This window comes from Drosophila kikkawai, chromosome X (assembly GCF_030179895.1).
Source record: "Drosophila kikkawai strain 14028-0561.14 chromosome X, DkikHiC1v2, whole genome shotgun sequence".
Lineage (NCBI taxonomy): Eukaryota > Metazoa > Arthropoda > Insecta > Diptera > Drosophilidae > Drosophila > Drosophila kikkawai.
Window position 1 is genome coordinate 9,502,023 of NC_091733.1, and position 12,747 is coordinate 9,514,769.

Below are 12,747 nucleotides of genomic sequence, written 5' to 3' on the forward strand. Positions count from 1 at the left end.
TGGAGCTCCCCCAGCTGGAGGGGCAGTCAAAGAGCAAGAGAGAGTCAGTGAGTGGGTCTTAATGGAAGTGGGAGAGTGTGAAAAGCAAGAGAGAGAACGAGCGTGCACACTGGGTAAAGCCAACGATGTGGTAAAAAAAAAAATAAAAAAAATTAATAAATAGTATTTATTTATAAACAAAATTCTTATTTAAAATATATGTGATTTTTTTTTTAAGAAAAAAAAAAAAAAAACACCATAGATGTATTTAAAATATAAAACAATTTATAAAGAAAAAAATTGGAAAAATATGTTAACTTTAACATTTTAATGAGCTTTAGTATTTAAAAATATAAAATATATATTTTTATTGCAAGTTAATGGTGATTATTTCTATATTTATTTATTTTTTTGTTTTTTGTTGCTAAGAACTCATATCTGATCCACTGTATAACAGTGGGGGGCAGGGGCAGCACAGCTGACGCCGAATGACCTTTCGACGCCGTTGCGCATGTTTTTTGCCTGTGCGTGTGGGTCTCGTCTCGTTTCATTTCGTTCCGTTCAGCCTCGTTCCGTTTCCTTTCCGTTCCGTTTCGTTTCACGCCACCGCACTATGGGGCAAACGACCCTTTTTTTGTGGCATTTAATAAAATCTTTAAAACGAAGTCAAATTGTTGGGTTTTGTTTTTCTAAACAAAGTTTATTATAAAAAAGAAAGATATTTTTAGAAAAAATTTGCGTGTTCCGCCATTTTTAAAGAATTTAGTTTTAGTTGTTTAAGCAAATGTTTTTTTTTTTGTTAACTATTTGGAAACCAGTTAATATAAATGTAAATTTTAATATTAGAAGTACATATTTTAGAATGTTCCTTCCGCTTAAAAAACTTGTTTTAACGGTTTAAAAAAAATGGTTTTTGATTAGAAAAATTGGTCGTACGCCCCATAGTGCATCGCGTGTTGTTGCTGTTATTGTTTCATGTTTGCTTGCCGTTTCTCTGCTTTCGGTTTTTCTGGCCGTCTCCGTCTGATTTTCTGGTTTCTGACTGACTGCCGTTTCTGCCTGGTTTTCTGTCGTCTTTAAGCTTCCGGCGCAGGCGGTTGTTTGAATCGCTCCCGTGTTCGGTTCGTTGGTAACGCCTTTCGTTACTATTTGTGTTGTGTTGTCACAGCTGACTGGCCTGGCTGGCGTTCGCTAAACAATAACAAAGCAGCAAGGAGGAGAAACCCAACTAATACAAAATATATCAAATACAACAAAATAGAGTTTTTTTGTGTGCTTTTTTTTTGCATTCAGCATATAGTTTTTTTGTCGTTCAGTGAAAATCGCGGCATGGAAAATGGCTGAGAAAAACATGCCAAAACTATGCGGGCCGCGTTTGTATTTGTGCGTGTGCGTTGCGCGTTGCGAATTCGAAAATGTTCTAAAAATAAATGCAAACAAAAACAAACAGAATGTGAAAATCGTGAAAATACTAAAGGAAAAACAAAAAAAAAATATATATATAAGGGAAAAACTGAGCAACTACAAAGGAAAAATAAAAACTTTGCGAGTGCAAAACCCCATGTCCCTCACCTCACACCCCCTAGAAAACATCCGCCCCCGCATTCTGACATAGCTCATCATCATCACCATTATAATCATGATCAAGCTATATAAATCTAGCAGAAATATATGCAAAAAATACCTAGCTTTCTTAGGGAACTTATAAAACTTTTAGCACAAAAGAGATATATTTCTATAATATAAAATTATTATTTACTGTTGAAGTTTTTACACATTAACATGTTTATAAAATATCGAGTTAGAGTATATGAGAGATTTGCCACAAGAAAAACATTTTTTTATTAAAATAAATAAAGGACTTAAGTACATCGATATTTATCGATTCCAAAAGCTATATTTGCGTATCAAAAACTTTGATAAAAACAAATGAATATTTTTCTTAACCAAGAAAAGCCAAAATTTGTTGTTTATATTATGAAATAGTATTCTTAAAATATTGAATAAAAAAAGTTCCGAAAGATTTCGATAATATATCGAATATTTGCAGTTTCTTGAAGTGCGATTTTAGGTGCGTTTTATGCACGGTTTTTGGTTTCTGTTTTTTTCACATTTTGTGGCCCAAGAAAAAAGCCACCAAAATGAGGCAAAAAGAAAAAGGAAACAAGAAACTGAAAAAAATGTAAACTAAATTAGGGAAATGAGCGCTTGACACCGTTTTAAGGGACACCGGAAAGTTGTGTTTTTTTTTTTTGTCTTTTGTTACTGTAAACCGTTTACGGCCATAATCGTATCCGGATTAGCCGCCGCCTTTTCTTGTTTTTTGTATTTATTTAATTTTCTTTTGTTCTGCCTGTTTTGGTATTGAAGCATGTGGGACACGGTTGTGGCTACAGGTAGGGGGGGTGGTAGTTAGGGAGCTTCTGGCCAAGTGTTGTTACCTGTTGTTAATGCGTTGTTATTGCCGCAATCACAAGCCGTTGACACACATAATGGCAGGTTCAAATTCAAATTTCTTGACTGCATTTTCTGCACGGCAAGAAGATGGAAAAGAAAGGGAGTGAAATTTTGAATTTCTTTTGGGGAGAAACTCGGAGTTAGCCAGAGATCCATATGGATCATGTTGATAAACCCATTGTTGCGGTTTTTAAAAAATAAATAAATTATGCCAAAGATTTGATTAAGATGTGATCATTGATTGAAAATTTTATAATTTGTATAATTTTGTATATTTTTCTATTGATGGAATTTCTAGTTGTTCACTTTTGAAGACACTTTAATCACAATTTCTCAAATAAATTGTTAACAAAAATTAATGTTTTTATTTATTCATATATCTTTAGTTATTTGAATCAGTTTCCTGACCAATTTCATACAATGTTTTGCCCAGTGCACTATGTTTTTTTTTATGTCTTTTTAATTAAACCAACACAAAAGTGTTAAGCCCGGCTTAAACACCAACAACATCGAGTAACGGCTTAACGGAAATCGAAAAGAAAAGCCAAGAAAATCGAGACGATAGCGAAAAGAGAGAAAAATCCAACGCCAATTGACATCAATTAAATAATTTGATGCACATGACCCACATTTTATTTATACACATGCATCTACTTAAAACCGTGTGCGAGTGTTGTACATACATATGTATGTACTAGATGTGGATTATGCAGCGCCAAGAACAACTGCAACAACAGTTTGCAAATTTAAAAATAGCATTCGAGTTGCTTTTTTGAACTATCTATATTCTCCTCTATTGTTTACTATATAGTTTATAGTTTGCTTCTCGGTTGCGATATTTAATTTGAGACAATTGCTGCCTGTCAAAAATTCCACTGCTTGTTAAATTTATCTATTGCTTCTGGACTGGAGGTTAACAGCTTGTCAATACCCTTTAATAGAGCAAAAGCACACTTGAATTGATGCTGTGGCGGAAAAAGGCCACAAAAAATTGCACAAAAATATTTATAATTCACAAAATGCTTAGATTTTAAAATTAATGTTTGGAATCATTTAAAATTTATAATATTTTAGAAATGCTCAGCATTTATCACTAGATTATTATGTGAATATTATAAAGATTCGGTCACACTGACAAATATGATACCTAAAAGGGAAGATGAAGAAACGGCAAAATTAAAAGTTATTTTTAAAAGCATTATGCAAAATTAAATGTAAATAAAAATAATTAATTTATAACTTATGAACATTTTTACACAAATAGAAATGCCTTGTGAAATAAAGTTCACTAAGGGAATACTGTTTTTTTTATCAAAGAAATAATAACTAACTATATAATCTTTTTGCTCATTAATACATCAAGTGTTTTCAACACTGAGTTATATCATGGGGAAACGAGTACATATTTCCTAGTAATTGTTGTTGTTTATCTCGTTGTGTTTTTGTGTTGGCAAACATAAATGTTGATCACTTTTAGTTGCTGGATTTCTCAGCAGTCGATCAAATTTGTGGCAATCATCTTTTGTTGAGCACTGTTACAACCAGGGAGTTGTTGTGTGTGAGTGTGCCTGTAATTGTTTGTGATGATCTCCTTGGTTTTTTATGCATATATATATTTTTTTTTTTGTGGGGATCTTTTAGCATTTACAACACTTTGTTTCCCAGTTTTTTGTTTTGTTTGCCGCCCTTCTCTTTGCTTTGTTGTCAGCCCCAAGCTGGCTGCTCCTCTTTCCCTTGTTTTTCTCAACTTTTTCTCTCAGTTTTTCTCTCAGCGCTGAACTGTTTGTTCGCAGAGTTCATGGAAACAAAGCTTTGTGTATTTGCATTGCTTGAATGGAGCCAGGGGCGGCCGCAAAGGGGGCCACAAACTATAAATTGTATCTATTATCTTAAGGTTAACTTTATTTAAAAATTTAAATACAGCTTGAGACTATTTTAATTAAAAAAGAAATTATATAGAAAAATCCTTAAGGAACTTATCTTTGACTTGAATATTTTTGGGCTACACCCATGGGCTTGAAAAGGGGTGGCACATGTCACAAAAAGCTCTCTATTTTTTGAGTTATTATTGTGAACAAGCCGCCGTTCGTAGTTGTTGGGGCCTAACCCATGAGATGCTCGAATATGTATCTGTATCTCATTGTTGCGGGTGAAATTGCCAGACAATGCAATCCCCCAGTTAAGCTGGCATTTCTACATGGGAAAAAAATTATATATTTAATATAAAGGAGTTGAGCCGCCATTTATACATAGAAATTTATATGTTTTTATATATTTAATATAAAAAATATTGAATTTTTATACAACTTTTTGATATATAATATTAAAAACAGTTATCTCTTTTTTTATCAAAAATGTCTAGCTTAGTTTTAGCAGTGTATTTCCAGCTATTGCGACTGCTGCTGCTGTTAATTATATGCGCAAATAGTTAAAGTCAAATTAAAATGCATTGCATTGGGCGGCGGACGCTTGGAAATTGTTTTTCTCTCTTTTTTTTTATCTAGTTTTGGCCGTTTTTTTTTTTTGCCTTGGCCAAATGCACTGCAATTAATAATGAACAAAGCGAGGAAGCAATTAATTTGGGGGAAATGAGTAGGTTTTTTTTTAATGTTCTTGTTAAAAAAAATATAAAAGGATAGCTTTAAAGTTTTTTTTTATGATAAATATAATTGTATTATTAGTATTAATTTTTTTTTTAGGGAAATGCTGCCATATAGTATGCCCTGCAGAAGCCTTTCTTTTCCATTCGTTGCCTTTTTTATATACTATTTTTTTTTTTATTTGCATTTCCGTTAATTTGGCGGCTGTGTGGAAATGATTTAATTCGAGTCATAACTATGGCAAAAACAGCAACAATTAGCGATGCGGCGGAACAGTTAGTAATTCATACATATGTCATAAATCCATCTATCTTTCAGTCAGTCAGTCAGTCAGTCATTCACTCGATCAGTCCTCCGTCTGGCATTTTGCGTATCCGTATCTCGATTTGTATCTGCAGCTGTATCTTCCACTTGTCCGTTCATGGATTGCCACACATCCGAGAGATGTCGTCATCCATCGCACTCGCATATATATGTATGTACGTATATAGCTATATGTCCAGATGTGTTGCTGGGTTGGATGCACGATAATCATCCGCTTTTCTGTGGCCCGGGACACGCCCCGATCTATAGGCAGACACCGACATGGATATGGCTATGTGGGATATATAGTGGATATGCTTTGGATATGGCAATTGCCGGCAAAACATCAAATTAAGGCTATTGTATAATCAAGCGGACTCAAGGAAGGCAGAGAGCAGCAGAGCGGCCTAATCGCTCTCCTCCTCTTTTGGGCAAGATGAGTGATAAAGCAGATGATGATGGATCATTTCATCTAATTTGAAGGCTTAAATAAGGTCCAAAAATTAAGAAGATGAAGAAGCCACACAGAGTCAGAAATTAGGCACACTTGGAAAATTGTACTTTAACCACTGTCTCGATATTCTAACTTAATTTATAGGTTTGTTTTTTCTGAGATTTGATTTTGCTTTTAATTGATCTTGGGAGAATTTAAGGATTTGTAGAGATTTAACGCTTTATAAACTGTATTTCCAGATAAAGTAAAATGATCCTTTCTCTTTTTTTTAATCGAAGAAAGTACCAGATTTTTGTATAGTGAAAAATATCGATATAGCTAATATCTAATAGCTAATATTTTGTTATATTATTATGGATATGTATTTAATTGACAAATTACGATGACATTACGATAAATATCGGATGCAAATAATATTGTGAATATTTCGTTATGCATATTTTACTTTTGGGTTAGGGAAACTTTAAATGTATATATCTTTTTTGGCTCTATTTGTTGTTACTGTGGCGGGGCATGTAAACACCAATCTCTATTTTTTCCCCATTTGTTTATATTTTGACGAGCACAGGCGAACATTTGCGCCGGAACGCTTTTGATTTGTTTACATCGAGCGAGAAATTTGTTTATTTCGCACCTTGAGATGCGTTTGAAATCATTTCCAAAAATATACACAAGTTTTTCTAAAGCTCTCTCGATCTCCCTCGATCTCTATGTGATAAATTTAGCAAAAAAAAAAAAAAGCACTATATATAAGGAGAAAGATTGAAAAAATAATCGCATGAACAACTAAACAAAACTGAGGGAAAACTGCGCTAGCAACAAGTTCACACAGCTCTTGGCCATTAAAATGGAAGCGGGCAGAAATAGTACGAGGCCTGGCAGATTGGTCTATAAGAGGGCCCCCCCCCCCCCATCCTACCCCCTCTGCTGCGCTACACCTTTTCCTTAAGACCGAAAAAAGCATTAAAACAGTTAAAATTGCTTTATGTATTTCAACATGGCCAACAATGTTGTGTTTGGCCGGTGTCTCTCTCTCTCTCTCTCTTTCTCTCTTGGTCTGTCTGCTGGAGATGGCCCCATTGGGCGCTACTTGGCCAAGGAGATTGGGGCTACACTACACCAAAAAAATCTATAGTTGAAAGGATTTTATATAAATTTTTTACTTAAATATGTTTAGTTTTATTTAACTTGTCAAACTGAAATCTTTATAATTATTCTTACATTTAATAAGATAAAATTAAGATTACTTTTTGTTTATATTTTTTTATTTTTTTCTGTGCACTAAGACAATGAGTTTGCTGCTCTTTTTCCTTCTTTTTCTCTCTGTTTTTGCCCAGCAAATAATTTACATAATATGCAACACAACAACACATGTTGACACGAATATATGGGGGCTAGAAAAGGGAGCTGGCAAAAGGGGGGCTTAGATTAAAAGGGAGAGAGGTGGATTATGCGGGAAAATTCGGTGCAAAAATGCCCACTTTTCAAAAAAATGTTGTGGCGAAACGGCTAGGGCTAGCTTAACGAATTAAATACCATATAATAACACAACATTTGAACAGTTTGTGATAAATTTTGTATTGAAAAATATTTAGAGGTAGAGGAGTTATAGGGAGTATAGGAGTATAGGAGTCGCCTCCAAAAAAAGTTGGTTTGCGGTGTACATCCTAACTGTCCACAGAATCATCCGATCTACAAAAATTATACCTCATTCGTTAAAGGATAAGTGTCCCAAGGTATTCTCGAAGCGTTTTTATTTTTAAAATTTTTTCCCTATTTTTTATCAAAATTTGAAGTCAAAACCCCGATTTTTGACTAAAAAATTAAGTTAATTTGTTAAATAAAAAATATAAGAAAATTAAAAATTAAAAAAAGCTCGACGAGAATACCTGTAGAATTATCTAAAGAAGTTATGTTCCAAATTTCAAACCGATTGGTTCAGTATATTTTTAGTTATCGTGTACACCGGTTTTCAAAATGGCATTTTTCAGGAGAGCGCTTTAAACTTTGTGATTCTCATGCATTGAACACCAACCGACCTTCGTTCAGCTCCGCATAACTTCGTCAATTTTACTATGATTGATGTAAAACTTGGACACAATATTCTTAAGATATTGAACTTTTAAAATAAAAAATTTACGAAAAAAAAAATTAAATACCTTACCCCCCCCCTTAAGGCAATATGGGTTCATAAATTTCAGCATTGCTTTTAATTATATTTTTTCTTTGAAATAATTACATTGTTCTAATTTCAAAGCCAATTTGAGTTATAAAAATGTAGTATGCATTTTTTTTTTATTTTTACAAACAAATTTAATTTGTGCAAAAAATGATCATATTATATATGATATATTTATTTAAAATTTTTCAAGGGCCGACCCCTGCCTAAAGATGTAAGGTTTCCACTTACTCCTAACGAATTATACACTTAAAAACCCCAATTGAGTTAATTATGTGGAATTGTAAGCCGAGAACCCAAAGAGAACAGAATATTTTTTGTTTGGTCTTTTTTTTTTTTTTTTTAGAAATTAGATTATCTCACGACTTGCCGAATTTCGATGTTTGCCTAGATCTTTGATAAATAGAGCATGTTCCCACTATATATATATGTATGTATGTGAACTCCCCAAATTTCGGATTATATGTAAGCCCCTTCTTGAAACCACTTTTATCCAATGATCACTTCAAATGAGAAACCGCGAATATCCGTTGAAAATACGAAAACGTGCCTTCAATGACAACCGGACGACGACGCCGACGGAGAGAAACAACAATTTCACTTTTTTTTTTTGTTGTTGTTGTTGTTGGTAATTTAATTTGACTGTGGATCAACGACCACAACAACAATAACAATTTGCCCCCCGAAATACCCGCCCTGACCTGGTCCACTCTTTAGACAATACATATATATATATATATGTATGTATATACTGTAGTTTGCAATCATCATCATCATCATTGCTGTTCTGAATGAATCACACAAACGGCAATACCACAGACACAACCGCCCCCTCATTACCGCCAGGTTTCCTTAAAAAATAAAATACAAAAACAATAAGAAAAAGCCACCTCACGCCCGTGTTGGCCATGTGTGTGTAGCCGCACTTACAAAGAACAGAGAGAGAAAGAGAAAAAAACAGAGTATTCACTTGTCTTTTTGGATTCTTCCCAAAAGATTTCTTAAAGCCCTAAGACTTGTCTTTATTTTTATTATGGAAATTTCTATGAAGTTTATAATAGTTATAAGTATAAAAATAACTAATTTTACAGGCTTTGCTTTTGAAAACCCTTGTGCAGCTCTAAAACACATTGGGAATTATAAGGTCACTTGAAATTAAAATAAAAAATTATTATTTTACAAAGCAAACTCCTTTTAGGGTTTATCAATGATTTCAAAGCATGAGTTTTTCATGAGTTTTCCCCTATTTTTAATTGTAAGCAAGGTCATTTAGCAGTCGTTGCATTTCTCCAACTCCCAGCAACATCTCTCCTCACTCTCTCTATCTCTGCATTCTTCTCGTCTGTTTGAGTTACATTGGATTCTTCCGAGTATTTCTTTTGAGATCTGGGGGTTCCTTCATCTCCTCCTCCCCGGCTTTTTATCATTCTTCAGTGCGTGGCTCAAAGAGAATATGTATATATATATATTTACAGATATTTTGTGTGTATGTATGTATGGGATGTTCCTCTGTGGCGCAATTATCGCTGCAATCATTGTGGTCCATTTTGATCTCATCACTAACGTCAATTACGCCGCGACTTCAATTCGCCGTTTGCTGGGTAAATGTAAAAAATAAATACAAAAAAAAAGAGAAGAAAATAAAAATGTTGATGAAGACACGAGGGGTACAAAACGACAGAGAAGATGAAAGAAATGCCATAATAGAAATCTAAGATCTTTGCCTTTTGCCGTTGTTGCTGACTGGAGTTTGGTGTTGTTGTAATTGTTGGTGTATTGTTGTTGTTGGGTCGTTGTTGTTGTTGTTGTTGTTATTATTTTATTTATTGTTACTTTTGCTACTGTTGTTGTTGTATCTGATCTCTCAACTGTTTTGCTCCAAAGGGAAATGACCTAGGGACCGGTGTACAACGTACAGGCCCTTTTTTTATGTTTTTCTCTATTGCCCCATTGTCCACAAAAGCCACCAATTGCACTCAAAGAAAATGTCTTTAAGGAAAAGCTCTTTCTGAATGGAAATAATAATAATAAACCTCTATTGAAATTATTTTAATGCAATTATTTGAAAGTAAGGATAACCTGTAGACCCTTTATATAAAGTTTTTTTTTTCGAGTGTATTCACTTGCATAACCGAACTGTGGTGCGATCTCCGGTTGCGCTCTGCTGCCATTCTATGTTCTTTTGCGACAAAAGATGAATAGATGGAAAGTTTCCCACGTAACCGCCGGAGTGCTTATTATAAAGCGATACTCATTATAATATATATTAGCCATAAACCTAATGAGCTTTGGCTACTCCTAGCAATTGTGTGTGGGACCTTGGTGCTCGTTCTACTCAGAATCTTCTATGGAATCATAATGTGCCAAAAAAAAAAAAAAAAAGAATGATAATAAAAAACTGAAGAAAAAGAAAAGAATTAGAATAATAACACCAGCAAAAAGAATTCCCAGCGAATTCTTATGAATGGGGAGCCAAGCTTAACCTGATCTTTTGGCCAGTTTTCAGGCTTGTGAAAATATTCGCAACTTGAAAATGGTATAAAAAAGTTTTAATGGTTGACATTAGGAAGTGGAACTTATATATTTTATGTATTATATATATTTTTAAGCATTTGAGTCTGGGCAAAGTCTGTGATTGGATTTTGACGTCGTTGATGCGCCTGGTGTTGTCATTGTTTGTGTCTTATTTCCATCGTCATCGACGACGTGCAAAAATGCATTCATTTCTGTCAAATTATTCATTATGCACCTCAAAAAAAATATTTTTATTTCTTTTTTTTAATAAAAAAAAAAGTAACAGAAGAAAGGAAACAACGGGGGAAAATAAAGCAAATACAATGTGACGCCAACGCCTTCTGTTTACGTTGCTGTTGAAGCAGCCTGTATTAAACAGCGACAGCAACAACAACAAAAACCAGACATACACAAATATATATATATGTATATATATAAAATATATATGTACATATATGTTAAAAAAAAAAAAAGACAAGCTTTCAGCTGGAAGCATTGCATGCTGCCTTTATATGGCGCATCCGTTGGCAGTTGACGCTTTTGTTTGGAGTTTTTCTCTTTTTCCCATATAAAAACATCAACGGAGTCATGTGACCATATAGCATATATAGTGGCATGCACAGCATATCGAATTCTGGGCACTTCTGGCCATTGGCTTGCACTTCCGTTTAAATGGAGAATTGGTAGGAAGCCGAGAGAAGCCGCTTACAGGTGTAGGCGTCTCGCTAGAATAACCAGAGAGAAATTAAATGAAATGTATGAGATAAACATGATGGATACACAGAGAGAAAATATGGTTGTGCTTATAGGAATTTTCTAAATATTATTTAAGGAAAGTTTGTTGACTTTGCTCTTTGGGTAGAACTTTGAACTTTTAAGAACTTTAAATTAACTAAACTTTAGATTTTAAAGTGTATGGTTTTTAATGTGTATATATATATTTCTATATATTTAAATTTAAAAAGATTTAAGGCATAGGGCACTTTTTTAAGAATTAAAGTGAATATAACAAGAAAGGAAGCGTAGAAAAGAACAGACGGGCAGACGAACATGGCTAGATTGTCTCGGCTGTTGATGCTGATCAAGAATATACATATATTATTCTGAGAATTAGAATTTAACTTTCCTAATATTTATAATAAATAATTAAAATCCAGCTAAGCCTTGATGGATTAATATCCTTCACTGAGTCATAGGATAACTGAGAGCGAGATAGCCTGCGAACAGCTGCTGTGGCTGCCACTGCGTGTCTCTGTCGCTGGAGAAAGTAAAAAAAAAAGTCTCTCTCTCTCTCTTGTTAGTCTGCGATCTGGCGAAATTTATGTTTATCACCAGAGCAGCACACGCACACAAAAAATGTAACTAGAAAATTATGATGGCAGAGACGAGACCCCGTTTTCTTTTCGGGCACACGCAGCAGCAGCACCGCAATTGAAAGCGGCACAATAAATACAATAATAATATGGAAAATTATTTGAATAGCAATAAAAGCAACAACAACAACAACAAAAATAACAATAAAATCAAATATTAAAAAAAGAAAAATAACGTAAAAACGCACGCTATAGGAAAATCCAAGTAAATGGAAATCAACAAACCACAAAATTGAGGCCTAGAATTCGCACTTAAACGCACATACACCACAAAACCCACGTTTTTCCAGAGGTAGAAGAAAAAGTGGGGGGAAAATCTTGCAAGGAGAAAGCCAAGCCGCTGCCGCCAATCATTTCAGATTTTTTTTAACGCCTTGGGCTGATTGCATACATTATGCTAGCCAATTTAATTGGCCTTCTACCATTAAACGATTGAGCGATGTGCAATAAGTGAAACTTTGATGGTTAAATGGCAATGGAGGTTCTTAGGGGGGTCTTTGTTTAGGTTTTAAGTAAATACCACTTGTTTTTGTTGCTTTTTAGTTGGGTTTTTACAGGAAAATTACCAAAAATATATACATTTCAAAAAGTAAATACAATTATTTCAAAGAAACATATTCAATGTAATAGGGTTTATATATTTTTCTCTCTTTTCTGTAAGTGTAAAGTGTGGTATCAATGTAGAACTTGAAGAATTCTTTGTATTAACTTTAACTTTATTATCAGAGAAATTCTTTTAACGTCAAGTGGGTTTTTTTTTTCATTATTATTAATATATTCACTCTCTTTCTCGGCGGGGCGATTTCTCTATTTTTCCTCTCTAACTCGATCGCAGGTGGAAAATTGCCACCCCCGCGATAGAGGAAAAACACCCACCAGCTGCTGCTT

General features: G+C 34.0%; 1 protein-coding gene across 7 annotated transcripts in view; it reads left to right on the top strand.

Annotated features, from left to right (window-relative positions):
* raskol (Ras GTPase-activating protein raskol) overlaps window positions 1–12,747 on the top strand; it is a 51,452-nt gene that overhangs the window by 15,541 nt on the left and 23,164 nt on the right. For 2 of the 7 annotated variants that reach the window (XM_041775110.2, XM_041775111.2), the window contains exon 1: window positions 1,049–1,108. The exons of 4 other annotated variants lie outside the window; for them this stretch is intronic. The gene's annotated coding sequence lies outside the window, so the exon portion shown is untranslated. Of the gene's footprint in view, window positions 1–1,048; window positions 1,109–12,747 lie in introns of those variants that run through there. One more of the 7 variants, XM_070287823.1, reaches the window with a different exon arrangement.